General features: G+C 37.8%; 1 protein-coding gene across 2 annotated transcripts in view; it reads right to left on the bottom strand.

The window, feature by feature from the left end:
- Positions 1 to 24,918, bottom strand: part of HRAS (HRas proto-oncogene, GTPase) — a 57,136-nt gene that overhangs the window by 24,129 nt on the left and 8,089 nt on the right. The gene's annotated exons all lie outside the window — the stretch shown is intronic.

Raw genomic sequence — 24,918 nt, 5'->3', positions numbered from 1 at the left:
GGACCTCAGAGTATTATTTTATAACTGAATAAACATTTAAGAAGTGTTACATATATCAAAGTAGGGCTTACAATTTGCTCAAATTACAGATCCAAAGAGCTGCAGAACCAGTATGCGTGCCTCTTAAAATAGCACCCTGCTCCCACACAGCCATATTTTTACCTAAACTGCAGCTCTAGTATAAAGGTAGGACCCAGTGGAGGACTGGCCTTTCTGAGTTGATCCCAGTATGGACAGAAGGGGCATACCCACTTTTGCTTCAACCTGTCCTCCCCAAAGCTGGCTCTGAGAATTGAAGACCTTCAAGGATAGAAGACTAACTCTAAAAAAGGCCTGTGTATAAACCATAATGTGTAGGGCTTTATTTAAAAGTAACATATATTTATATTTATTGTTCTGACTCTGTTCCTTTCACCTTCCTTTATTTTAATAATTTCCAGTTTCCAAATCATGTTACTTTCCCAACTGATTTTTCATGCAGAGACTAAGAGAGCCATTCCAGAGTAAGGTAATATAATCTACCCAGAAAAGTCCTTGTATTGGGAGGTTTAGAAATTACAATTTTAATAATAATGGCAATGCATTTTCCTCAAAAAATGAGATATACAAATTGTTTGGATGAAATAAATTAATTTAGGGAAGAAAATCTACTATGATTACCTTAATAATAATACTTGATAATACTCAGTTATTCTTTATTGTTTAATAAATATATTTATTTATTAACTTTTAAATTTGTTAATACTTAGTAATATTCTTCCATCCAGAATAAGTACAGATCAACATCACAGACAACTAGCACAGTATTTTATTTGTATAGTACTCATCCTCCTATACCCCTGTAGTTACCTGCATTTTGTTAATACTCTAAAAAAATTGGGGACAGATCCAAAATGCTGTCAGAATCCTGAATTTATCCATACTGTACCCACAGCAATTTTTTCATGGAAACGTCCCAAGTGAACAGTGAATAGGAAAGTAGTCTGCTTTCTAGGAGACCAAAATTCCCTTACATAATGAAGGAAATAAATTAAGGAGAGAGACATAGTTCATTCTGAAAACAGGACTACTATTTCCTAATTACTCCTATTATATCCATGCCTTATTCCAAAAAGGAAGAGATGAATAAGTAGAATGACCAGAATCAGAAGCAAGGGGGTGTAGGAAGATAAGTGCTATATAAATAAAATACTCTGCTAGTTGTCTGTGATGTTGACCTGTACTTATTCTGGATGGAAGAGTATTACTACTATTATTATCCATTTAATAAATTTAAAAGTTAATAAATAAATATATTTATTAAACAATAAACAAAGAATAACGGACTATTATCAAGTATTATTGTTAAGTTAATCATAGTAGATTTTCTTCCTTAAATTATTTCATCCAAAAAATTTGTATATCTCATTTTTTGAGGAAAATATATTACCATTATTATTAAAATCTGTTATCACAATTCAATGCTGTAATCAACTTACAATGCTCAAACTGAATTTGGAAAGGACCAATCCAAACCAGCCATATTATCTGTTCTTCCAAATCATGAATGAGTACTCCAAAGAACAGCACCACAGAGGCAACTGAACAATCATTTTAACAAACCAGTCACGTTTCAAATATATAAACTACATATGAAAGTTGTTTTTCAGTTACAGGTGTTTATTGCCTAGAGATCTACTGAATATTTATGCCCTTGACAGATCTCATTCCTGTCCCAAACGTTCTGGTAAATATAGAGAATTTTGAGGAGGGGGGCAAGAAGTTAGCTTTTCATCCCTTTCTGGAACCAAAAGAAGTATGAAAAAGGTTTGCTCTGATCCTGAGATCACCAAACCCTTGGTACAAAGTGGGACTCCATAATTTTCTCCTGTGATTCTCTTCTTAGAGTTGCTGAATCTGTCTTCCACTATCTGGAGATGCTGTAGAGAGAGGGATCCCCAGAAAGATGGACAGTGCTGGGGATGAATTGGTAACCATACAACTGAGGGTTGGTGGGGGGGGGTGGGGGGGGGAGAGAGATGTTAGACTTCCTGCAATTAAGGCAATTCTCACTGCAGCTGACTCTTAGTTTACTGCTAAGAAGTAAAGTGAACTTTTAAAGCGGTCATCAGAAAGAGCTATTCTCCCATCATTAGTCATGTTACACACAATAAACTGGTTCTTGTGACAACACTGTAACTAGATTCCATGGTGCGATTAGAATTTCATTCATGTACAAAGTATTTTCCACCCACTTGGATCACAGTGAGATCCCTCTGGAACACAAGATGATCCATGAAGGAAGACAGACTACTGCAAATGAGAAACAAAAGGTACTTTATTATGCAATGAATTAAGTGTGTCAAATGGACCTAAGGTACAACTTTATTTACTAAGGTATTAGTAAATATCAGCATGCAATCTTGGATACACATTAATGGTAGTCCCCAAGTTAAGAACACCTAGTTTAAGAACGACCTATAGTTGAGAACGGAGCCTATTGTAGCAAAATTCAAGTTAAATACACAACAATTCGAGTTCATTACACACTACTACTTATACAGTATTATACAATACTGTTTCAACTGACATACAAATTTGACATAAAGACAGATCTTAGGAACGGAACTCATTCTTAAACTGGGGACTACCTGTACAGCCAAAATTAAGCAAAATAATATTATGCTGATATTTACTAATACCTTAGTAAATAAAGTTGTACCTTAGGTCCATTTGACACACTTAATTCATTGCATAATAAAGTACCTTTTGTTTCTCATTTGCAGTAGTCTGTCTTCCTTCATGGATCATCTTGTGTTCCAGAGAGATCTCACTGTGGCCCAAGTGGGTGGAAAATACTTTGTACATGAATGAAATTCTAATTGTACCATCGTACAGTAAGAGAATAACCATGTTAAATTCCCTTCTTAAATGGGCTTTACAGTGACCAGGTTTGCTTGACATACAAAGCCACCCATGGTTAGGCTTGGCATGATGTTCAAAACTGGGTCACAAGTAAACTAGAGTTAAGACAGAGCATCTTATCATAAATGTACTATCTAAACCTCACTCAGGTATGTTGTCTGAACTGGGACAAGTTATCTATGGTTAATTCCCCCTTTCAGCCTACAGAGACAGAAGGCCAGATCATATGGGGCCAAACAGTATCAACTCGCTTGCTCCTGGACATTTTTTACCCCTGCAGGTATGCATGGAATTAAACTGGTGTAATGGTGTGTGGGAATGATCCTGGGAGATGGGGCCCAGAGATGCTGCCTAGGAAACAGTCAGTTAAGAAACAGCATAGCCCGCAGCTGGATAGTGGGTGGGGCAAAAGGCTCAGAAGAGACCCTCCTTAATTTTTTGGGCTGTAAAGGAGACGGGGGAAGAACTGTACTTTCAGACTTCTGTTAATGTAGCTTTACAATAAAGTAGAACTAGCTCATCTGGTCGTGTTTCCTGTCTGGTCTACCTGGTAAGGCTGACAATTGGTTCACAAAAGAAGTGGTAGGAGGCTTGGCCTTCCCTACCTATGAACAGGAGATCTGAATCTGACTGGGCCACTGGGTATATGTCTTTACAAAAATAAAAATTAGCAATGGCAAAGGTGATTGCAATTTTGGTTGATTCTAACTATGTTTTACTATGTCATCTGACACTGTGACGAGGGGTATGTAACATCAGGGGTTAATGTCAAACTAAGCTTAGTACACCCAGCTAACACACTGTCATGCTGCTTCAAACATGCTTTTCTTTATTCAGATTTTTTATTCTTAAGAACTTTTGAGCTGCATAGATTATCCCATTTTATCCTAAAAACTCTATAAAAATAAGTTTGTCTGAGAAAGAGTATAAGCTTCTTGACTTCACAAGGATTTGAAAACCCAGCTCTTATTATCTCCTTGGCCATTATGCCTCACAATGTTTCTATGTAAGATATTCTTCTATAATAATATAATCTAAAACATCAATCAGGCTGCTGTGGAGGCCTTTACAACTACAGCGATTCATATACTTATTCTAATAGGCATCTGAAAATTCAGTCAACCATTCTTCATCCCACCTGTCTTAGCTTCAGGCACCATCTCCTATAACTTCCACTCATGCAGAGAATGCAATGCAACCATCAGACACTGAGCATCAAGCAATGCTAACTTGCCCACTGCAAACAGGGAGAACTCAGCAATACAATAAGCGCTTTATTTCAGCAGTTTGGAGGCAAGTTCTGTATGTATCTTACTGTAAATCGGAGCTTCTTTGGGTCTGAAAATTAACTGGGAATCAAGTTTTGGTCACACAATTACTTTTAATTTTAAAAAAGGCAGTGAAGTGGCATTTCTTTCCTTGTGAAAGCAAATCACTTCAAAAGAGAATATAAGAAAGGAAGTCTGAAGAGTTTTCAACCAGGTTTAAATCACAAGTATGGAGTCAGGCGTATGCTTTGAAAATTCTCTCTTTGTGTTCCTATGCCTTCCAAGATAGGGAGATTCAATTCCCGCCAGGTTGCTGTTAAAGCAAGCTAATCTGATTTCACTGACAATCTTAATCCCCTAAAATGAGATAATAACAACAGAGAAGGGGAACCATTGGCTTTGTTCAACATGAAAGCCATCGGTATCACTTGAGCATGGCCACTGCTTCGCTCCTGGTGCTTCAGAGCAAGCTTCTCAGCAGTCAGCCAACCACTTCACAGCAAGGCCTCCCAAGATGAGTGGCAGCTTGTCACACCCCAGAGTGACTAAATAACCCCTGAACGGCTCAGTCCCTCCTCCCAATTATCCTGAAGATACAACACAAACATGCAGGAGAAGGAAGTGTCCAAGTGTATCAACAGAAGGCCAGCTGCAGTTCTAAAAAGCAGCCCGGGGAGCATGTGACCAGGCCAAAGGTAAAAAGGAGGCATCACCCCCCCCACCACAGACTAACTCTGTCACTCTTTCATTTCTATGGCCAGGCTCAGCAGCATCAGAATGACAAAAGTGGCACTGGGACATCATGACACAAGCCCTCCCCTTTGGGTACATACACAATATTAAGCCTCATGTAGAAAAGGGTGGGGTTTGTATCATAATACCCCTGACAGCAGCCTGACTACCATACCACCCCATTCCCTGCAAATGCTGTGGCTAGGTTTACGCAGTTGGCTGGTAACCTGTGATTTCTTTTCAAACAACAGTTGGATAAACTCTTTTTTGGTTCACGTTAAACTGCAAGCCATAAACCATTGTTTACAAGCCACAATAACTGGGTTCACACATCTTCCTAGACTCATACCAAAAAAACTATACTATAGTTTAACATAATTGTGTGACTATATCCTGCCCTGTCGATAGGTTGCCACACAATGAAAGTGAATAATTCCAGTAATACCTACACTTATTCCATATTGATGTATAACTATCAGGTATGAGAAAGACACAACCATAAAATACAATGCTTTCTGAATATTTTGTATTAATTAAATCATTAATTAGGGTGCAGGAAAAGGAGCCCATAAGGAATTAATTCAATCAACTTATTAAAGGGGATTGTTTAAATCAGTTTTTCCCAACCTAATGTCTTCCAAATTCATTAGGAGTACATTCCCCAGCAAGAATGACTAACATCTGGGCCTTCTGGGATTTATGGTCTAAAACACCTGAAAGGAACCAGGTTGGAAAAGCTTATCTTCTGCCTTGGCAGGAGGATTTTTAAAAAGCTGAGTCTAGTCAACTTTGGGATGTCCTTTAGCCACAGTTATCTTTTCTTCTCTCTGGCTTGGCTAAAAACACTAGATAAATACAATGGAATACAAATATCTATCAAAGTCTATAAACGCAGGAGGATACTCCACAGTTCAGTGCACCTACCAAAGATGCTGTATCTCTTCTTGTGGTATATTGACAAAGACTCAGGTTAATTAACCAGGCAATCCATTAAGCAGAATCTGATATCTTGGACTTGGGGGATGTACTTAGATTTTCACATTCCATAAATAGACAGGTGCCATTATGGTACTATCTCAGATTCAGCCTCCCAACTCCTTGTCTGCATTTGTTTACATGCTCATCCACTCTTCCCATACCCAGCAGAACATCCATACTTCAATTTGGCTCCAGAAAGACTATAAACTAGCCAGCACACTCAGAGTGGAAATTGATCAGGGGACTTCACTCTACAATTCTGTGAGTCATGACCTCTCTCTCTCTCTCTCTCTCTAACTGGAGTCAAAAAAAATAATTCCTATATATTTCCAAAGGCTCTAGGAAGAAATAGTGTTAATTTTAGTTCAATTATCCTTGCAAATAAATGAAAAACCCTCTTTTACTCAGAAATAAAACAATCTATATGCATGCTTGCTTTACATAAAACGATAGTTTTATGGCACCTTAAAAACTAAAAATTAATCATGCTATAGGTATTGGGAAGTAGAATGGAATAAAATCCATGAACTCTTATGCCATAATAAATGTGTCACATTTTTAAGATACCATAAAATCCTTCGTTGGTTCTGCTGCAACATATTTATATAGCAATATGGCTTTTATTGAAAAACAGAGCCTGTGCAAATGACTGTGGAGCACAGAAACATAAACATAAAGCTGGAACAGGCAATTTAGACTGAGTTCACTTCAGGATTCAGGCGTTCAAGTTAGGTAGGCAGGACTGAAAGTTCTACTATGTGGAAACAATAGATACCACAGATATGTATTTGTATACTACAGATTAAACACGACATCAAATAATATGTAAGAAACTATTCAAATGAGACGTGTGTATTAGTACATTAGCTATTATACATCTTAAGTGCCAACATGACCTTCCCACATGACTCTGCTCAAATAATACATTCTTCCATGAAAGTCAAACGTTAGACGACTTCTGCTCTCCATCTCCAACAGGGCCTGAAAAGAGACAGGATTTTTAAAAAATAAACTTTGGTGTCCCAGATTCTAGAACACTCTTGTTAAGTAGAATCACTTTGTATCAAGTTTGATGTCTTTCCCGTCAGGTGAAGACAGTTCTGTTTGCCCAGGGGTTTAGATGTTCTACTCTATAATATTTTAATCTAAATTTTAAGGCTGAGTATGTTCTGCTCCCTTTGTATTATTTATTTTGCCTTTCTACTTATCTGCTTGCTGCAGTTCTAAAATCCAATTTGTAGGCCACTGAGAGAGTCTTTCCAAACATATCGAGTGAAACACTAACTACAAACAACTTAAAAATATTAACCTAAAAAATAAAATAGGCCTTGAGTCCCAAGCAGACACTCCACAGCCATCTTTGGTTGAGGGGCTTTCACCCAGCATTGAATTCCTACAACGGATTTACACAAATCAGCCCTCTCTAACTCAGTGCCCTCTGTCATCATTGATCAAGACAACTAGGACTGATAGAAATTCTGAAGAAGTCTGAGTTATAAAATTCTGAGCCATACAGTGTACTTTGCAGAGTGTGTGTTACTCTGATGACAAAATCCCTTCCATGTTTAGAATGTAGTAGAGTCAGTGGAAAGAGTCAGGCTTCAAACAAGATTCCTGACTTATTAAAGTCTAGGTATCATTCTTAATTTTTTTCCCTGTCTCTGAAATAACATGAAGGGATGAATATATAAACAACTTGCAGTTAAACAACAACTGTGCCATTTTCTACCATATATATATATATTAACCTTGAAAGATGCACTTGTACCCAAATTCATTTGTTGTTCAGACTGTTGTAATCCCTTTCTGCATGTATGTTATTTCCATAATGCATAAAATTAGGACATCACTCAGGAGAGGGATATCATCCAAACGCATGCTGCTAAATCAGAATTTGGAAGGGAGGCCTAATTCAACAATAGAGATAAGCAGGTCATCATGAATCTCCATGTTAGTACTCTTCCATTTTGTCAGGCTATTACTTTTGTTGCTGTTTATCAATCATTTTTTTTAAAGGCATGTTTTTTTTAAAACAAAAAAGACAATGGCAAGTCACTTCTGTTCTATGACCAAGAGAGAAGATGCCTTTAACTTTTTTTTAAATCCACATTCATTTTTATGCTCAATTCCAACATCTAGAACTTTTGAAAGGACAGAACTAGGAAAGCATGTTGAGAATGGAGAGGCTGTGTGTATGAGGGCTGAATGGAGGGAAAAAAACTTGAATGAAAAAGTATCATGGGGGAATGAAGGAAATGACATTGGGAGAAGAAAATGAAGCACCCAGGAATTGGAGAATGAAATGAGAGACCATCTAGGAAGGGCCTCTATTACTTTCAATCTTCCCCAATAACCTGTATTTCTTTATGATGGTTCTCTCTTTATACAGAATTTTCAGAAGGAGACTTTTTCAGTGAACTGGGGATGGATGCAACTCCTTACTGGTATTGTCTGTGATGTGGTGGTGTCTATTTTGACAGATTTTGTAAATCTCCTTTCACAGAAATCTCAGGCAATTCCCTTTTGTATCCCTACTCAGCAATACAGCAGATACTCTGCTATACAAAGAGTCTCAGGTTCACACCTCAGCACTCCAACTGCTAAGAAGCAGAGGATGGCAAAAGATCTTTGTAGGTAGTGGTTCCAGGGGCAGAACTAACTAATCCAAATGCATTTCACCCCAAAACTCCCCCCCCCCATCTCAACATATTTCCTCTAGAAAGAAAAAATGAGGGAAGAAGTGATAGGAAAAAGTTTGGAAAACTGCCTACACATAGATGCTACCTGGATTCTAAAATTCTGTCTATAAGGCAGGGTGACTGAATGATGAAACATCACCAAGAAGCAGTAATGTGTACAATGTCCCATGCACAATCCATGCAGTACACAGATGCTTTCAGTGGTCCAAATTTAAACATGAGTATTTCAGATATTTTTCTTGGTATACAGAATGAAACAGGGCACATGTGTTCTGGATACAGACCAAAACACAATTGTTCTGGGCAGAAGTGATCCAGGGACAGGGGCCACAAAAATGGAGGGAAAAAATCAAGTTGAGGGATTTCCTTAGTGATGGGATGTGCAAAGAATAGTGGTTGCTGAGGGAAGGGGAGTTGCTGGTAGGATGGGGAGCAAGAGGACCAGAGATGTACGTATCTACCCTGGGAGCTAGTTTCCTGAGGCCACTGGGAGTAAGAAACAGAGGGCCAGGGCAGTGCGCACAGAGGTGGCTGAATGGAGTCAGAGGAAGGGAGGGAAGGCAAGGCTCTGGGAAGATTGGAGAGCTGGCTATGTCACACTGGGATATCAGCAATGGCTGAAGGGAGGTGGAGACGAAAGGAATAGAAGGTGCTGAGATCCAGAAGAGGTGGGTTGGCATACAGGCCATGTGGAGGTATGTGAGGGGGTGACATATACCAGCTTTACCTTCCCCAACAACATAAAATCACTCTGGGAGCCCTCCAGATTTTAACAACCACCAAAGTTTTCTTTTTGTTGAACTGCAGTCAATCCAAAATGGTTTTATGGAACTTCAGGAGCATGATTGATTGTTGTAGGTTTGAAACAAAATATATTTCCCATTTCATGAATATCCCTATTTAGGAATATCCAGAAACTCTGCAGAGGCAAGTAAGTAATATGATCTAGACAGCTCAAAGACCAGAGTGACTGTACATCAGCTTTAAATATTCCAAAAAGAGATTAAGAGGGTGGGTTTGAGAATCTTCTATAATTCCCAACTCTCCCCACCAAAAAAGATACACCCACATTTTCAAATAACATGGGATAGCTACAGGAATGCACTATCAAAGGTGCTTGGGTAATTTAAAAATTACACTTTAATTATATGCTTCAACTAACTATATAACCTTTTGAAGATTTTCTTAGCAATCAGGACGTAAACTTAAATAGAGGTATCTATTTCACTGTTGTGGTTTTATAAATGAAGCAAGAGATTGTCCATTTAATGTAATTAAATGTTTATTTCACCTTTCAGATCAAAAAGAATAGCTAAATAGAATGAAACGCGTTCCTACAATAAGCACAAATAGATTTTGTACATTAGTGCAATACTGCATTTAATCTATGCAAATAACAATGGGTTAATGAGACTTCAAGTACGCTGTTATCTGAATTTCCATTTTACATATAATGGGTTGCATCCAGTGTTTTGTAGCATGAAACTCTGCTATATAGACATGCTTGTGGGCAGAAGACAATTTTAACTCCTACCACTCCTGTGCCGTTAAAAATCTCCAGAGTACCATGGAAAGTGATGGAGAAAGGGTGGGGTGCAGAGTACAATGCCAGAGAGAAATCAGCAATTCTTGCAGGGTGAAACGCTGCTGTACCCAAGTCACTTGTATTCACAAAAGAAGCTTTTGTGTAGGTCTGGAATCAAGCTTATGGTTTTACAATGACTATCTTTAAATATAATGTGGGTGCATATAACTTGTAGGAACACGTATATTAAGTAGGCTTTAAATGGAATAAAATAACTCAGAATTAATTGTAACTCTTGAGTCATAATGGAAGACAAGAGAGAGAGAGAGAGAGAGAGCACTTATTAAAATGAACACCACCTCCACCACAAGTGTTGTTCAAAATAAACACGTTAAAACATAAGGCACAGTGAAACCATTTCAGTGAAACAATATCAATACAAGTATCCATACATCTTTGATACAACTTATTCCCACTTAATGTATAGTGACTCTACCTGACAGTGAAAAGAAAGCTTTCACAATTCTTTCCTACTTTTATGTGTCAAATGGTGAACACACAAAAAAATGATTTTATAACTTCAAAATAATAAAAATGTCAGATAAAAGTGTATCTCCATTAACTCTGATTTCTGAATTAAAACTGGATACACATGGCACATCTCACACACCCAGGAGCAGAATACTCAAAAAATAAATGTAAAAATGGCATGCCTATAGAGAAGTTCAGCCCCTGTGTCTCAGTCACTACTCTGGACCCGGAAGAACAATTCCAAAACAAGTATCTCATATGGAGACATAATGGGCAATTCAACAGTATTCAATGCCGAAATGTGACAAATTGCCCAGCAGAGGTTGGCTGGCTTCCTCTAGCAGAATTTCATACATATAAGCAGCAGGAAGCCTTCCCAAAGTAATTGGGTTTGCAAATACCTTTAATGGTTTAATTATTTATTTGTTAACATACCCAAAAGCAGTTTGCTAAAGCACAGACTCCAAAAATATTAGAATACATCCTTTCAGTACCATTTGGAATCCACAATTCACCAAGCAAGTCCAAGATCATAGAAAATTCAGATTTGTGCTGATTGCTTCCCTCTTCAATCTTGCCTAATCCATAAATCCATGAGTAATTCTGAACCAGGAATTTAAATATTGCAGCACTGCATTCTAAAGGTTTGACAGCAGTACAGATCTGTGCCTACAGGAATTGTTAACCCTGGGGCAGATACGCTTTAAAATGAGCTAAGACAATCCTTAAATCCTGCCCAGGTTACATGATTACCTGATGACCAAATTAAAGCCCACGCTGCCCACATTCTGCGAAGAGGTTTAAAATTACCCTCTACCTTAGAGGAAAGGAACCACGGGTGTGCATGCACTCACCTGCACTTGCATTCCAAACTGGGAAAAGGACAAAGAGAGCCTCCAGGCAAGATTAATATGCATATTATACTGAGAAATAAAGACAGTTTCCTTGTTTGCCTACTTCTACACCACTCAAAAAGAGCAGAACTGAAAGTAATATCATTATACTCTCTGCTTACTAGGTTGGAACAGAACAGAGTATTTATTCATGGATTAAAAGCCCATGTTTAACTCTTCACTAAGTCCAGCTGCATATTTGTTGAGCTGTCCTACATCAAGATTAGAAATCCTGAGGCTTACAAACTTGACAATATTAAACATTTTTACCAATTTGGCACTCTGGTTAGAAAAACAAGATTTCAGAAAAGTTATGGATTGTTGGAATTTCAACTGTATGTCCTAAAGCAGGCATAACATAGGCAGTTGAAGTAAAAAGGTCGAGAAAATTGTATTTGCACTGGTTTTATTAGGCATGTAAACTTAAGAGTTAGATAATTTGCACATAAAGTGCAATTTGTCCAGTTTGAGCTAAGCTTTAACTTAGCCATGGTTTATGGCTTAATGTATTTTGTGAGCCCAACTAATGGTGGCTTCATCAGTAAATAATGGTAACAAAAACAAATTACAGCCAAGCAGAAGATGTGAAGCCAACCTTGAACGAAGTTTAACATTAATTCTTTTAAATTGCTGATTCCCACATTTTTCTCCAATTTTACCTCCTTTCTTCTGGTAACAGAGATTTGGGGTTTAAGTTTTGTATGCTTTAATTCTGCTTACTAAAGCCAGAATGGGATTCAGTGAAATTTGGCTTAGCATAATGAGTTGAATTCAGCCATAATGGTTTATAAACCAAGGCTTAGCATGATGCATAAACACAGCCAACTATAGTTATTCATGAAACAAATTTTAAGCAAACAAATGTTTAGCACAAATGCATGAATCCAGCCACAATATTTTATTGGGAAAAGGACATTTACTAGCACCTTTTGATATAAGATCTGAATATACTTTCTATTTTGTATAAACTCTGGCCAGAAGGATCTAATTTATGCCACTTTTCCTTCCAGCATAATCCACTTGGATTAGAGTTTTTAAAAATCTGAAGAAAATGTGAAGATCTGCATTCCCTTTTTTAAAACCTAAATTTTATTAAAAGTTTTACAAAGAACATGAAAACTAACACAAACTAATAAAGAGTAAAAACAGCAAAGAAAAAAAGAAGAAAGAAGTGAGGAAAAGTGCAAAAAGAGAGAACAAAGAGAAAAAGAAAGAAGAAGCTTCCAATTTCTTTTGCAGCAAATATAAGATTTGCATTCCCTTTGAGAACTCTACAGGCAAAAAGACGTGCTAATTATACACCAGGGAGGAAGACATTTCCATCAGTCAACTTCTAGTATTTCTCAATCTCATTTTCCCCAACTATTTCCTTATTTTATTTTATGCTCTTTTTTATCTCTTCTATTCACTGTTTGGTTCCATACAAGTGAATATTTAAATAATACCAATACAATATGGCTTCTATCAGAAAAGAAAAATCCCAAAGCCTAACATTTTGTATATTTACTACAAAGAAGTACAAATGATGGAAGGGTTCTCATCACTGTACCAGCTAATACTTTATTTTTTTTAACTAAACATTTCTGATTGGACATTTACTATTTTAAGAACTATTTTACTGAAATATCAATATAAAAATTCTATAATCAAACAAGCAACCTGAATAAATTAGGCATCAATTTCCAAGTGCCAGTATGAATCAACAGTGACAAATGTTCTAACCCTTTCAACCCCAAGAACAGCTCTCAGCCCAAGATGCAAAAATGTTAACTACCAACCCTAACCCTTCAAGTAACATAAAGCATTCATAATTTGTACACACTGGGAACTCTAATCACTTAGCATAACTGTACAATCAAGGCCATGACTTACACCCATACTGACAAACAGAATCCAATGTCTCCCGAGATTTTTTTTTTTTTAAGCTTCTTTAATGTTGTAAAATCACATTTTGAGTAAATAAACAGGGTAAGGAAAGCACACCGAGCAGAGCTTCTGGAATTCTCTCCAATCTCATAACAGCAGCTCCACGTGGGGTCACATGACCTGGAGGGAAGAAGGCTTAAAGAAGGAACAGTTGGCAGCTATTGCTCAACAGCCTCTCCCATAGGAATGAATTGGGGAATTTTTTTTCTGGAATTCTTTTCTCCATACCTCCCTAGCTGGATTTGGCTCATTTTTTAACTTCATTTTTCTTCTGACAACTTCTCTCTCCACATCAAGGTTGGCCCATTCTGTACTGGTCTTGGAGCTATCCTGCTGACATACTTCTGAGCCCCTTCATGTAACTTCTCTCCTCTGGTTTGGGAAGAACAAAAAGAGACTTGCAAAAGAAGGGCTTTAAGTAAGTCTGGGGGAGTTGCTTTCCTTCATTCACACAGCCTAGTGCCAAACTAAAGGTCACACAGGTGGAATGTGTTTCTCCATAACTATACTCCCGGAATTTTTCCATTTCAATCTTGCACACTTTGGAACTAGAAATGTTTTCAACCAAACCTACCTAGAGCTTTCCTATATCACACTATCTCTGCAGTCTGAATCCAACTTGCTGTTCAACCACATATTCACCAGCATCTACTTCAGTGTTTCTCAACCTTGGCAACTTTCAGATGTGTGGACTTCAACTCCCAGAATTCCCCAGCCAGCCTTGCATCAGTTTGGAGACTGGCACAGTGACACAACAGGAAATAGTGCATGGAAAGAGCTATCCCCACAGCACAGCACCATAGTTGCTACCAAAAAGGGTGGGATTTTGCCTGCAGGGTCACCTCTCACCTTATTTAGAGGACTGCTAATTCATCTTTGGGTTTGTGGGTTGGCTTGCAAGGAACATGCAGCATAGATAATAATTAAATATTTTAGGACACATTGTGCTCAAAAGGCAGTTTACAAAAGGTATATAAACATATAATACACAAAACCAGTACAACATTTTCAAAACCATTCATTAATAAGAGGGTTATTTCTTCCCCCCACTCCCCAAACATCACACTCATCAACCAGTGTGGACTAAAAAATTACTCTTAGGAAAGCTCAGAAACAACAATGGTGAAGATGCATGGAGAGAACTCCCTGAAGGAAAAAGGACCAAGGATGGGATGCCTCTGAAATGATCTTGTCCCTTGATACCTGCTACTCAACTCTTACTTATGAGCCCGAAAGCAGGACCTTCTGCGCTAATCACAGACTTCAGGCAGGCTTGTTTATCTGCAGGAAGTCCTTTCAATAAACCCAAGCTCTTTAGGCTTCAAGATCAACACTACTACCTTAAAATTGGGCATGAAAATGGAAGCAGCCTTACAACTTGTACAGAATTGGTGAAACATGATCCAAACTCCCACAGATGTTAGAGCTGCTGAATTTTATTAATTGCAGTTTCCAGAATATCCTCCAAGAAAATGAAACTTGGAGATAATCAGAACCTGTGCTACTTAAGAAAGGTTTGCTTTTCCTAGAGAGGAAAATTACATAAGCAAAGGAAACATTCCAACCACCAGGGTTATCTATGTTACCACTGACAGCTCTGTCCTGAAACATTATCAGATGCTGCATTTGATCTTTCAGGGAACATGCAACCTTAGAACAAGTTTCAACTTTCCATCTAGATCCACTATTTTTCATAGCAAAACACATCTGTCTTCTCTTTTTTAGGGCAGCCATTCAATGCTACACAGTATGGCAACAAAGATCAAAATCATGCAGGCAAGAGTTTTCCCACTTTGAAGAAACAGGATAGAAACAGTAATGATGCTTTTAAAATTTGGTGTTGGAGAATACTTTTGAGAATATTATGGACAGCCAAGAAAATGGACCATCAAACAAATCAAATCAACTCAGAGTTCTCACTCGAGGCACAAATAACTAGGCTCAAATTATTATACTTTGGGTACATTATATGAAGACCTAGCTCTCTGAAGAAGGCTGGGAAAGGTGCAAGAAAAGAGAAGAAGAGGATGACCAGCAGCAAGGTGGTTGGATTCAAAGTGATGATTGGAAGACCTGAAGGACCAGGTTAGAGTCAAATCATCATGGAGAAAGGTATGTGATCACTAAGAGTCAACACCAACTTGACAGCACATAATCACCCATGTCTGATGAATCCCAAATAGGATGAAACTGATCACATGATCCTCTTAGTGATCAATATAACAGAAATATGAGCAGAGCTGCCGTCAAGGCAGCCTTATCTTATTTCTATGTATTCTATACCATTTTATAAAGTGAGAAAAATAAACACAAATTAGCCTGTATTATGGTGAACACTAAGAAGAGTGAAGGAAGGTCAGAATGAACTTGTTCTAAGGGAGAGAAGGAAAATAGTAATAATGAAACACTGAATAAAATTGCTAATGGTTCTCACTCTGGGCTAAAGTTTGGTTTCTTTAGCAATTTATATTAGGTAAATCCCAATAGGCTATTTTCACACAAAACAGTCAATTTTAAATCATGATTTGCAAACATGAATAAACCACAGTGGTCAGGTTCACATAGTATGTTCAGACAAGACTAGCAACAATATTATTGCTAAGCACAATATGTGAATCCAGTTTACCAGTGCACTCATACTTTGAAACTTTTAAGCAGGCATTGAGCAAAAATAAGGTTGAAAAATTACTTGTTTCTATCTTAGATTTTTACACATGGTAGCAGATCTGTAAGACAGCTTTTTCCCATTCCATGAGCCACTATCTTACACAGCAAGATTTTTAAAAAAGTTTTCGAACATCTGAAAAGAAGTGAAACACTTTAGATGCAGAAGTATGCAGATAAGAGATGCTAGCTGTCAGCTTGGGTATATTCTAGGCAATAAGTATATATCCATGTTTGCAGTCTTGCAAGCATGAACAGAACCAAACAGTCTGACACATAATGGAAACCACCCTAGGATGCTGAAAGCTAAGGTAGAGATGTAAAATTTCTAGAAATTTTGAAGGAATCAGGAAAAAAAAACCTTCTTAAAAAAAAATTCAGGGAAATCTGGAGGAAAACAAATTTAACAGAAAGGTTTGATCCCTCGTATTTTGCACTGTGGTTAATCTGTGTATTAAAACAAACAATATAGATTCAAATATATTATGTGTAGGAAATAATTATTCATGAATATAAGAATAGCTGAGCAAATATTGAAGGTATACTGGCGATATCTTAAGAGATGTATTCTGAGTATAATATTCAGATTTATTAACCAATCAGTTAAGAAACAAATATTTTCCTAAATTAGAACACAATGCAGTTGCTTCAATACTCTCACTTTTTTGCATCTTCAACTCTGTAGTTAAAATAAGGAAAAGATTCATATGAATTTTAAAAATAATAAATATTAAAATCTTTTTCCAGAAGGGGTCCTGTTTCAATCCTGCCTAAGTTTTTTTTAGCCTATCTAGCTTTAAGTAACAGCAACCAGATGTGCAAAAAGCAGCAATAGAAGCTTTTTACAGCATGAAAATAGACAGTTATCACTTGCCAATCTCTACAGAACAGATAGCTATTAAAAATAGTTTCAGGAGCCTTTGAAGAACCAATATGCTAAGCCTACAATATGGATCCTTCATTGGAAGGATTGATAATGAAGCTCAAGCTCAGATACTTTGGTCACCAAATGCGAAGAGAGGATTCTTTGGAAAAGACCCTGATGCTGGGAAAGATTGAAGGCAAAAGGAGAAGAGGACGGCAGAGGATGAGATTGTTAGATAGCATCACTGAAACAATGAGCATGAAACTGAGCAAACTCAGGGAGCCAGTGAAGGACAGGAAGGCCTGGCGCAATATGGTTCATGGGGTCACGAAGAGTCAGACACGACTTAACAACTGAACACCACAATATGGATCTCATCATGTGTAGACTTCAGTACCATCACAAGACGACTTTGTGCCAGTATGAGGCTGACTCCAGACCCACCCAATCTCATGTCATCAGCTTGTTTGGGGGTTGAGATGTTGTTCTGAAGGCTCTGCAGTGTTTTGTATAGCAGCTGTGAAGAGCAGCCATTCCATCATGGGAAAAGATGCCACTGCTTTAAAAGTTGCAGACAGGTGTTACATTTTTCCAAATGATTTCTGAAGTGCTGCGCAGACCTAATGCCTAGAACTCAAGAGTTGCCTCATTCATTCAAGCAGAATTTAATTCATCAGAACTGGAAGATGCAACTATAATTCTAGGCAGTATCTGAACTATATAATCACATTTTAAATAAAATAAGGCTCAAAGTGACACAAAGATGCCTATATATAGTGTTTACTTTACCTTAAACTACCATCATTATGGAATATACTACCAGAATCTGTTAATGATCAGGTTATACCTACCTCAGTTTTACCTGTTTGTTTGTTGTGTTTTAGAATTTAATTTCCCTTGAAGTTGCATACTGACATATAATTAGCTTATGGGTGGCTGGAAATGTCATTTCCAAAAGGATAAAAGATGGTTTACATGGTGTGCACTGCTGAGAAATAGAAATATGTATTGCTCATGACTGCAATGCTTCTGTACCCTTGAGTGTAGTGTTTGTTCTAAGCACAATGATCTGGAATTTTTTCCCCTCTAATTGGTACATATGTGAGAAAAAATAATTTCCCCCTCTTGCAGTTTAAAATGGTACCAATCTATCCCAATGTTCCACCCTGCTTGGACAAAGTTGGTCTTACCTAGTTCATAATCCTGAATGTAAGCAATCTTATATTACCTCTTTGTATTTCAGAATGCACAGCTTCCAGATGTGCAAAATGTTTTCCACATTGTGGAACCTGAGGGGGGTACGATCAAGTGACCTAGGGAATTGCTGTAGGTCTGGACATATCCAGAGGTGTCTTCATACCCATTTTCTTCCGGTCAGTGGCCACCCTGGACTGCCATTTCCTCCTCTTCTTCCCATATTTGCCCTTAAACTCACCACTTTGGGAAGATTAAAAAATGGTGGCAGACTGATCTTGGAATTAGGCTGGTATCCCAAAAGGGAAATCTAATCTATGATATCCCAGGGAAGATAAGTATACTTAATACTTCCCATTATTCCTGAAGCTGCCTGGCCCAGTGGGCATGGAAAGCAAGTGGTGCCTTTTTTTCCACATTGCCACAGACAGCCCAAATGGATATTTAGTTTGATTTCTACTGGTCTTTAGGAAACAGATCAGGAGAAGAAATTAGCACAGCAAGAGGTGACTACCTCAGCTTGGGAAAGCATGTTCTCTACGAAGGGAGAAGGAGGATCTCTTCAAATGAAGTTAGGTATAACTATAAACTGAGCATGAAGGAATTAACTGCAAGGCTTAATGAAGGCTGGAGGGGCTCCAGAGGATATGGGCCTTGCAGCTACCCCTGGATAGAAAGCTTTTTTGGCTCACATGATTGATTCTGATAAGCGTAAAGGATTCTTTCAAATATTGTTTGCACACACCTGAAAATGCTGGTTTCTCTCTCTTTCCTCTTAGTATTACATTGTAAGATCAAGCATGATCACTTGGAAATAAAACTAACATTCTTAAGGTCTCTTTTTGGATGTTGAGAATGAAGTAGAAAGAAGCCAAGAAGAAGCCAAGATGCAATATTTTATCTTGTTTTGTTTTTACATTGTTTTTATTTTTAATGTGTTTTTGTTTGCAATTCTGGTCAGTGATCATAATAAAATTATTCATTCACTGGAAGAAGCCAAGGGACTCACAACTGTAGTTTAGAAGTTTGAGCAAAAATGTGTTATCAGGTTTATGAATGTTCTGGAAATAAATAGCCCCTGCTGAGTTGTTGATGAGTAGGTGACCCCAGAAATTTAAATTATAATAAATAAAATCTCATGACTTTAAATTAAGGTGAATCTATAAAATATAGTATAGTGCCCAACAGAGTGTGAAAAAAGGGACAGAAAAGTCTGATTATGAAAACAAATGTAAAGTTGTACAATTCTGCAACTGCACAATGACATCAGGCTAATCTAGTCTATCTGTGCCATTTCTGTAGCATCCTGTTGGTAGGTATTTTTGCACTAGCAAATTCACATGCTGGTTTTCCCTTCTAGCCACAAAGTGAATCACAGGCATGCAATTTTATTTGTTTGTTTGTATTTCAAATTTGTTACTGCCCATCTCGCTGCGGAACGACTTTGGGCACAGATGCTAATAAGGACAATGCAACTGAACATTCAGTCATATCATATGCTATGGGGGAGACTATCAGGATAATAAAATACACGACGGTAATTTTTTCATTTTAAATAAGTAATTCAGAAATAGCAATGGCTGAACAGTTCCATAGCTTAGGTATTTTGACCTTATCTAGACTGATGCCACCACAGACACTGCAACCCTTGTTCAGGGCTGGGCGAATGTGTGAAAAGTAAAACAAAATAGATAAGAGGGAGGGAGGGAGAGAGAGAGAGAGAGAGAGAGAATGCCTAAAGCTATCCTGTGTTCCTTTGGATGATGTGAGAAAGGTAATTTAGCCTAACAAAATCCTGGAGTTATTTTGGCTGAAACTACTCTGCTCTAACACCAGTGTTGACTGATTTAGGGGTTGGCATGGCATGCAAATCCCTCCTTAACTTAGTTAAGCCTGCTGAGCAAACATAAAGAATGAAGGACCTTCTTTCTGCATAGTTTGAAAGCTTTCTCCAGTACAAAAGCAACTTCAGGGCTTTTTGTGTAACATATAACAAATTTAATGCTCTAACTACTCATTTGTCATATATTCTAAGAGAGCCAACAACTTGGTACTTGAGAAAATGCTTTCCCATAAACATCTGCACGACTGCTCCTATTGTTATTAGAAGCTCTCTTCTAGCTAGACTAGGAAGTCAACAAACATCTCAGAAGAAGGCGATGACAAATTATGTCTGTAATTCTTTCAAAAAAACTACTGTACATGGTTTGAGGTCACCACTTTATTTTTTTATCTATGGCTACTTGCCTGGCATTATCTGAGAAGAGAGCTGTGTTGTTGTTGTGGCATTCCACTTTAGGCTATTCTCTCCCCCCACCACCCAAAAAAGCATATCCTGACTTCTTGGCAATTCATGCACATACTGAAAACATTTTTATTCACCTCAGTGTTATAGAGCTCAAGACATGGCTGCTTTATTTGCCAAAAATGGGCCTCTCTATATTTAAAATAAACAAAAAAGCTTTGTCTAAGAATAAGATCTGATTAATGTTTAATGTATAGTGGTTTACCGTTACGATTTTGGAAGCCAGCTGTTTAATTGGAATTATATTCAAAACTCTCCCTTAAGCTAAGGTCACTTAATTTTTAAAAAAATGTCTCCTGTCTCAACCTTTTCATATACATTTATATAGTACCCTTGCACCATCTGTCTCTAATCTTCTTAATCCCTGGTTCCATATTTTACCAGAGACATGTTAAAAGTAAACTCAAAGCCTTGCCTTGTCTTTCTACTAGCCAGTATATATAAGTGATTGCCTCACCCTTAAAGTTATTTCTGTATTAGTTATTCTTGCTTCCATAATTTTGTTACTTGATTAGCTATGCTGCCATTAAATTTTCTCCTTCCCAGTTTAATAACAGACCTCAAGAAGCTCCAGGGAAACCACCAAAGGCCACCAAATGTTGGATCTGGTAGGGTGTTGTTGAGTGATTATCAGAAGCCATCATGAACTTCTGCAGAAAAGAAGTGGGGCAGAGATAATCCTGGGAGCAAACAGAAGGGTTGCTGCATATGGACTTTCTGGCACTGGGAAATTTGATTTGGTATGTGTGACTGGGTGACAAGATGTCTTAGCTGAAGACACTGCATTTGTTAGTCATGTTTCTAGGGGTAAGACAAGACAGCAGATGGAAATGGTCGGCTTGATAAACATTAATTCTCAGAAATCCAGGCCATTGATTTCTAGCTGCTAATGCATTTAGCACATGCACTCAGTTTTTAGAAACATTCTTCTTTCCTGAAGGAGGGCTACTGCTTTCAAATGTAAGCCGACGCTGCCAGAAAAAGCTATCTTTGGAATCTCTCCTTCTGAGTACTCAGACAGATGACATCATAGACACGTTCACGCAGAAGAGAATTTGATATTCATAAATCTAAAAAGAGATAGAACTTTTCTGTATTCATTGTTCTTTCCTGTCATAAATCAATTCCTCCTCTCCCTTCTTTCTTCCCTCACAATTTTCAAGACTGATTTGGGTGAACAAACACCATTGCTTTCTTGCAAATATAAATAAGCTCTCCAAGTTAGCTCGAGTCTTGGTGAAGTCATGGACTTTCGTGTAGTTTATATAAGTAGCTTGACATCATTTTCTTTTAGAAACGTTATTTTTTTCCTTTACTTTTTAGTCAAGCCTGGACTTTCCAAATGATATCCCATCTGAGTACTAACCAGGTTAGCTTTTTCAGATCAGCCAAGGTTGACTAGATGCTATTACCAACCTGGGCTTCTTGCAAACACGAACAGTCATAGAGCCAAATTTGTGCATGGCTACCCATATGTACAGCACACTACTATGTTTGAATGCATTTCTTTCCAGGTAAGTTTACAGAATGCTGCAATTATAGACTGATATATATTCTAAAAACTACCACCTTTCAAACTACAGTTATAGGATAGAGTGGAAACAGAAAACATGCTGACTTCACTTGGTGCAGTGATTCATGTAGTATGGCATTATGATAAAGGAGAGATGACTGAATGTCAGAAATATTTTAATTTAGTGCATCCATTTTTTATAGTTGAAACTCAACATTAAAAAAACTAAGATCATGGCATCTGGACCCATCAATTCCTGGCAAATAGAAGGGGTAGAAATGGAAGCAGTAACAGACTTCATTTATTTGGGCTCCAAGATCACCGCAGACGGAGACTGCAGCCATGAAATTAAAAGACGCTTGCTCCTTGGGAGGAAAGCTATGGCAAGCCTAGATAGCATATTAAAAAGCAGAGACGTCACCTTGCCGACAAAGATCCGCATAGTCAAAGCTATGGTTTTTCCAGTAGTAATGTATGGCTGTGAGAGCTGGACCATAAAGAAGGCTGAGCGCCGAAGAATTGATGCCTTTGAACTGTGGTGCTGGAGAAGACTCTTAAGAGTCCCCTGGACTGCTAGGAGGTCAAACCAGTCAATCTTAAAGGAAATCAACCCTGACTGCTCATTGGAAGGATTGATAATGAAGCTCAAGCTCAGATACTTTGGTCACCTAATGCAAAGAGAGGACTCTTTGGAAAAGACCCTGATGCTGGGAAAGATTGAAGGCAAAAGGAGAAGAGGACGGCAGAGGATGAGATGGTTAGATAGCATCACTGAAGCAATGAGCATGAAACTGAGCAAACTCAGGGAGGCAGTGAAGGACAGGAAGGCCTGGCGCAATATGGTTCATGGGGTCACGAAGAGTCGGACACGACTTAACGACTAAACAACAACAACAATTTTTTATAGAGAGCCAGTTTGGTGTAGAGATTAAGGCATCAGGCTAGAAACCAGGAGACCATGAGTTCTAGTCCCGCCTTAGGCACAAACCCAGCTGGGTGATCTTGTGCCAGTCACTCTCTCTCAATTCTAAGAAACAGGTAATGGCAAACCACTTCTGAAATCTTGCCAAGAAAACTGCAGAGACTAGTCCAAGCAGCTGCTAGGAGTCAACACTGACTCAAAGGTACATATATAACATTATTTTGCTTTGCTTCTAAATGGTAAACCACAGTGGATAATTTCCATTATTTTTCAGTGCAAATATAACAGTTATGTCAAATAACCACTGTGTATTTTCTGTATTTACTCATTTTTATCATAACTGCCATGTTTTATCATAACGTCCCCCACATTATCATGTCTATTTCCCCAAAATGCTTTCTTTCCTAGTGTTTCATGAAAACGTCTTTTTTAAATGTCATCATTACTTTTCCTGCTTTTTAAAACCAATTACATATTACAGTTTTTCTTGTTCCTATGTAGCTATAAATATTGCTTATTTTATGTTTGTTATGATACAGATGTGGGAATTGCACAGAATACAAGGATGTTGTGCAGCACTGCTATTTCACTATCAAAGATGCAGAGACATAATTTGAATTCTGCCTCCCAGCTGCACTATACATTAGTCTTCCCCATCATGCTGTCCTGATGGTTTGGGACTGTAACAGCTCCCAGAGATCCCAGCCAACATGGCCAATGAGGAGGAATTTTGTACTTAGCCTCAACCTATTTAGAAGGTGGCAGATTCTGTTGGAAAATTCCTCATATTGACAAGATCTTTATCATATGTGCTCTGACTCTTTTCTGACATTACAGTTAGCGTAATACTACATTTTGAAGCTCTGTAACTCTAACACAAGGGTGGCAACCTGGTAGTCTCCAGAGATTTGGGACTCACAAATCCCTTGAGATGGATTAGGTCCACGGTTCTTACCTAGACATTACTATTTCCTTCAATTTATGAAGAACATTAGAACACATTCATCTTATAAGAATCTTGTGCTATATTCTGGATACCTCTTAGTAGCTATTCAATAGAATTTATAGTTGAAGGCATATCTGCACTCCCATCATTTCTATTCCCTAATCCCAAAAGCTCTTTGAAGCATACCTGTGATTTTGTTAACTTCTGCTGACCTCAAAGAACTAAAGCAGAGTGCAAAAAAAATGTCAGTTGATCATGGTCCTGCATTAAATTTATGCTGGCCCTGAAATGAATGATACTCTTCATCCACTCCATTCAAAGGAGGAATAACATAAATTGCTAATGCTCCCTCACCCACATTCTTCGTTTACTGCTTGGCTGCAATCTCTCTGGTCATATGCTTAAACAAGAAAAAAATCCAAGCAATTGCTATGGGAACAACTACAAAGCCATCATCACCTTTCCTCTTTTAAAAACTGTGAAGTTGAAGCTCATGGACCAGAAGGCAAGTAAGACAACTGCCATAAGTGGAATAGCACAAACTCTGCAGAACTGCAGTAGTTCAGAGAATTAGCATCTTTGATCCAGTTCTGCTGCAGAACCAGAAATACAGAAATAACTCAACACTCATTCAGAGCCAGTGTCATGGGGACACACATGCCCAGGGTGTTCCTTGAACTGCTGGAAAGACTTCATGTGGAGGTGTCCTGAATAAATATATTTCTGATCAGACTAAAACACAGTCTCAAATATTCTAAAAAATCACATTTTAGCCTGTTTCTGTTTCTACTGTGTGTGAATATCTGTTCATGCTAAGAAAACAAATTAAATGTCCATTCTAGCCATTTTGTGAAAATATTTCTGTAAGCTTTCATATTGCCCAGTTCTTATTATTCTGTTCAGATTACTGGATATTTAATTTTTTTTATTACTTTTTCTGAAATTGTGCCTCAGATTAAAGTGAATTATTGATTTTCTTGAACAGCCCCCACCCCCCTTTCCTAGGTGTTATATTTTGGTTGCAAGCACTTGCATGTGATTCTCAGTGTTTTA

Source organism: Python bivittatus, unplaced genomic scaffold (genome assembly GCF_059951505.1).
Source record: "Python bivittatus isolate LINGU-HERP-01145 unplaced genomic scaffold, Pbiv_v1 ctg000480_np1212, whole genome shotgun sequence".
Lineage (NCBI taxonomy): Eukaryota > Metazoa > Chordata > Lepidosauria > Squamata > Pythonidae > Python > Python bivittatus.
The sequence above is the reverse complement of the archived record's forward strand: the minus strand, read 5'-3'. Positions and strand labels throughout refer to the sequence as shown.